Source organism: Muntiacus reevesi, chromosome X (assembly GCF_963930625.1).
Source record: "Muntiacus reevesi chromosome X, mMunRee1.1, whole genome shotgun sequence".
Classification (NCBI taxonomy): Eukaryota; Metazoa; Chordata; class Mammalia; order Artiodactyla; family Cervidae; genus Muntiacus; species Muntiacus reevesi.
Genome location: NC_089271.1, coordinates 130,332,667 through 130,338,123, shown reverse-complemented (window position 1 = coordinate 130,338,123; position 5,457 = coordinate 130,332,667). Strand labels below are relative to the sequence as shown.

The 5,457-nt window shown below is 44.2% G+C and overlaps 1 pseudogene; it reads left to right on the top strand.

Moving 5' to 3' along the window:
• Nucleotides 1-1,799: 1,799 nt before the first annotated feature.
• Nucleotides 1,800-3,125, top strand: LOC136153776 (oxysterol-binding protein-related protein 1 pseudogene; annotated as a pseudogene).
• The last annotated feature ends 2,332 nt before the right edge of the window (nt 3,126-5,457 follow it).

Here is a 5,457-nt window from a genome sequence, read left to right as displayed (position 1 = left end):
ATCAGCAGAGTGGTTACCTGTGTGTGCGATCTGGAGAATCCGGATACTTGAGGGGCTTCTTGAGCATTGTTAGTTTTGTATTTCTTGACCTGGGTGGTGGTTATGCCAAGGCTTCCTATGTAGCTACTTGTCATACTACAAAGTTGTGTTTTATGTACTTTTCTGTATGTGCCTTTCTCCATCTCACTAAATGGTACCACTTTCTACCCAGTTACTCAAGTCAAAAATCTTGGAGTCACCTTGACTCTTTATCTAACACCTCATATCTAACCTGCCAAGACACCTTGTCAGTTTTATCTTCAGACTACATCTAGAATCTGACCCCTTCTCATCACCACCTGGTTTGAAGCACTTGCCATCTCTCACCTGGACAATAGCAGTAGCCTTCTGATCTCTCCACTCCATCCCCTGACCTGCTTACCCTGGAGTATTTTCTACATAGCAACCAGTTTCTTTTTTCTCCTTTGACTTGAAGGTATTTCTTAATGAAATATTAATCACATACAATGAAATGCACATACATGTACATTCCAATGAGTTGGACAAATGTAGACACTAGTGTAACAAACACCCCAGTTAAGATATAAAACATTTCCACTACCCCCCATAAGTTCCAGAAGGATCCTTTCTAAAGCCAGTGTCAGATCATGTGAGTCCTCTGCTTCAAACCTCCCAGTGACCCTCCTTGTCACTGACAATAAAACCTCAAGTTCTTGCAATGGCTCATAAAGCTGTACACAGTCTGCCCTCACCCCCCATTACTTCTCTTATCTCATCTTACAGTTCTTTCCTCTTCCTTGAGTTCATTCTGTATGGGCTCTCCAAAACAGATCGTTAAATTCCTTCCTCACTGTTCTCAGGACAAATTGGGCACTTTCCTGCCTCAGGGCTTTTGTACTTGGTGTCCTCTGTCTAGAATGCTGTTATCCCAGATTATCTGCTTCATTTAGGTCTCTGCTCAAATGTCACCTTATCAGAAAGAGACCCTCCCTGACCACCCTATATACGATGACATGCCCCCTCCCCAGGCACGCTCTCTCATCCCCTTCCCTTGCTTATAGCACTTAGCTCCATTTATTATATATTATTTGTTATATATATAAGTGTTCCTTATAGCACTTAGCTCCATTTGTTATATATTATGCATGTGCGATTCTGCTATGCTGTCTCATGTAAGTTCTAGAGTGTGGGGATTCGAGTGCCTTTGCTCTGGCTGTATCGCCAGTGCTTAACTCAATGCCTGGCATATAGTGGGTGCTCAAAAACTATTTATTAGGCCGGCGGGAGCCCCGGAGGGCGGCGGTGCAGCCGACCGGCCAGCGTGGACTGCGGGCGGCCCAGGCGTTGGTCCTGGGCCGCGCCTCTCTCCTGCTCGACCTCTCCGGAGCCGGGGGCGGACCGCGCGAAGGTGACTTAGGGAGACTTTGCGGTGTGGCCCTTGATCGCACCTCCCGGCTGGGCTGGGAAAAAGGCGGAAGGACAGGCCGAGAGCATTCGTGCGGGAGCCTCGAGCAGCCCGGGCGGAGCGAGCAGCACCAGGCGGAGTGAGCCGCCAGGGAGAGCCCCGGCCCCGGCCCAGGCGAGGAATTTGAAATTGGAACAGGAACAAGAGAAAAACCAAAATTTTATCAGAAGCGCTGGCTACTCTAGCCCCACTGAACATCACGAATTAGAGCATTCTCTGGTCAAAGGCTCCCCGCCTCTGAGCATCTTTAGTGAGGGCGAGCTCTGTCCCCGAGCAGACTGGAAGCAGTGACCGACCACGCACTCCTTGGAAGAGGAAGCAGAGCGCCCGGAGCAGTAGACAGCACAGAATGTCGGAAGGCAAGGACTCTGGTGGTGAAGACGTGTTCTCCAAACGCATCAAAAAACACAGAACAAGCCTGCCCTCCCCTATGTTTTCCATAAATGACTTCAGTATCTGGAGCAGCCTCAGAAAATGTATCAGAATGGAACTCTCCAAGATCACCATGCCAGTTATATTTAATGAGCCTTTGAGCTTCCTCCAGCGACTCACTGAATACATGGAGCATGCATACCTCATCCACAAGGCCAGTTCGTTTGCAGATCCTGTGGAAAGGATGCAGTGGGTAGCTGCCTTTGCTGTCTCTGCTGTTGCTTCTCAGTGGGAACGCACTGGAAAGCCTTTCAACCCACTTCTGGGAGAGACTTATGAATTAGTTCGAGATGACCTTGGTTTCAGACTCATCTCAGCCATCACCCACCCATTAGTGCATTTCATGCTGAAGGATTAAACAATGATTTCATCTTTCATGGCTCAATCAATCCCAAACTGAAGTTCTGGGGGGAAAGCATAGAAGCAGAACCCAAAGGAACCATGACGTTGGAGCTCATACCATGGTTGGAACCATGACAATGAAGCATATACGTGAGTGAATCCTACCTGCTGTGTGCACAACATCATTGTGGGAAAGCTCTGGATGGAGCAGTATGGCAATGTGGAGATCACAAATCACAAGACTGGGGACAAATGCCTGTTGAATTTTAAGCCATGTGGCCTTTTTGGTAAAGAATTTCATGTAGTTGAAGGCTACATTCAAGATAAAAGCAAAAAGAAGCTCTGTGCTCTCTACGGGAAGTGTACAGAATGTTTGTACAGTGTTGACCTGGCCACATTTGATGCTTACCAAAAAAATGATAAGAAAAATACTGAAGAGAAGAACAGCAAACAGGTAAGTGCTTCTGAGGAGTCGGATGAAATGCCAGTGCCAGAATCCCAGAGCGTGTTTGTTATCCCTGGGAGCGTTCTCCTGTGGCGAATAGCCCCACAGCCTCCGAATTCGGCCCAGATGTATAATTTTACTAGCTTTGCAATGGTTTTGAATGAAGTAGACAAGGAGATGGACAGCATGCTTCCTAAGACAGACTGCAGGCTGCGGCCTGACATCAGAGCCATGGAGAATGGGGAAATGGATCAAGCCAGTGAAGAAAAAAAGCGACTCGAGGAGAAGCAAAGAGTGGCATGCAAGAACAGGTCCAAGTCAGAGGACTGGAAGACGAGGTGGTTCCATCAAGGCCCTAATCCCTACAGCGGAGCCCAGGACTGGCTTTATTCTGGCAGCTACTGGGACAGAAACTACCTCAATTTGCCTGACATTTACTAAAATGTAGACAAGTTGGGGCGGAGAAGGCAATAGCAACCCACTCCAGTGTTCTTACCTGGAGAATCCCATGGACGGTGGAGCCTGGTGCGCTGCCGTCTATGGGGTCGCACAGAGTCAGACACGACTGAAGTGACTTAGCAGCAGCAGCAGCAGCAGACAAGTTGGGGTGTTTTGGCTGATCCATAGATAAGTCTTAAATCTATGTTTTAAAATTTTCTTCCTTAGTTTCTCCTTATCTTTTTTCAAAGGGAAAAACCATCTCATGATAACTTGCACTTCACCCAACAATAGTGGAGCATAGGGTGATACTGGTGATGAAAGTCTTAGGAAAAATGAGTAATTCTTCTATCCAGTCATTCTTCTTTGGAATACTATTTTATACAGAGGTGTGGGAAACTGCTGGCAAATAAGCTTTTGATGTTTGCTATTGCCACATTTACTGAAGTTTATACTTAAATGTAACTTTAGCTTTATGGAATTATATAGTAATTTCAAATCAAGTTATTTGAATATTTTTATGCTGTCATGCTTGAATGTTTTAGATTTAACTTGTAATGGTTAGAATTCTCCTATATGAGGTTTATATGCTGAAATATAGAGAAGGTTTTATGTCATTTTGTAAAGACTACATTGAAAAGATGGCTTTTCTTCACACTAATCCTATCAATTTTACTCCTTCCCATTCCTAAAAAAAAAAAAATGCCTGAATGTTTGGAAGAGACATTCCTGATTTGAAAATTCTAAACTGGAAAAAGTATTTCATTTGCTTATTTTAGTACTCTGAACTTACTTGTACAGTTTTCTATAATTAATGTCATTAGAATTAAAAGGTGAATAAAACCTAGCAATTCACAAAAATACCATAGAAATAGAGGTTTTAGGCACCATCATTACATAATGACAAACCTTTTTAAATGGTTCAACTTCCATTGACAAATGCCACCCGAGAAACTCAGTTGTATTCATGTATTATAAATATCAAACTATATAAAAGGAGGTCTTGAGCATTTCAGGTTTGCAAGGCACCTGTGCACTTAAGTTATGTCTGGAGACCTACTCTACAGTAGCTTTGCCCCTTTAATTGGGGTACATTAATCTTTTGGTATTTTTCTACCCAATCCCAGACTGAGATTTTGCTCCTATGGGCCTTAGGTAACCTCCAGCAAGTTATTTCAATGGCTGTCTTGAAGTTAAGAAATTATAATGAAATAATCTACCTGATACTAATAAAGGCTTTAGAATGGTAAAAAAAAAAAAAAAACAAAACCCACTATTAAATGAATGTCCACAGTCCCCAGTCTAGTCCAGTCTGCCATGATATCATGTGGACTGGTGCACCCGCCTCCAGTCTGATCTGTCTTGTCTCCACATTCTACAGTCCATTCCTCACACTGCAGAATTATCTTTTTAAAATTCAAATCTGATCAGCTCACTTTCTTTCTTAAAACCTTTTGATGGCATCCCTTTGCCTTTCTGATAAAGTCCAGAGTCCTTAACATGACAGCAAGGTGGCTGTTCTTTGGCCCTGACTACCTGGCCACTTGTCTTTTTCCTCTAGTATCCTGGACTGCTTGAAGTTCTTAGCTGAAGCCAGTCTCTCACTTCAGGTCCTTGGGATATACTGACCCTCTGACTTGGATCCTCTTCCTAACCCCCATTTACAGGTCTCCAGTTGAGGGTCATCTCCTAGGGGAGCCTCCTCTGAACTCTCAGACTAGGTTAGCACCTTTAGGGTCCAGCTGCAACTCATCTCGGCTGGCATGCTCTTTATCCCCCCATATTTATTTATTTATTTTTGGCCATGCCACAGGGCTTGTGGGAATCTCAGTTCCTTGACCATGAATTGAACCCGGGCCATGGCAGTGGAAGCCCAGAGTCCTAACCACTAGGCCACCAGGGAACCACCCCCGTATTTAATTTTTTCTAATTTGTAAGAATAACTATTTAGTTTTCACCTATGAAATGAAGTTGCACCATTTATTTAGAGTAATAAAAATAGTTCTTTTAAAAATTTTAATCATAAACCTTGTAAACATGAAAAATACCTTGAGCACACCATGATTTTTGCTACTCGTTGTCCTGTTTCTTTCCATAACACTTTTTAGAACACTGTCTTCCTTTGCCTTCCACCTCAGTGTGTCTGTTAAGTTGCTTCAGTTGTGTCTGACTCTCTGTGATGCTATGGACTGTAGCCCGCCAGGCTCCTCTGTCCAGGGAATTCTCCAGGCAAGAATACTGGAGTGGGTTGCCATGCCCTCCTCCAGAGGATCTTCCTGACTCAGGGATCGAACCTACATCATCTTACGTCTTCTGCATTGGCAGGCAGTTTCTT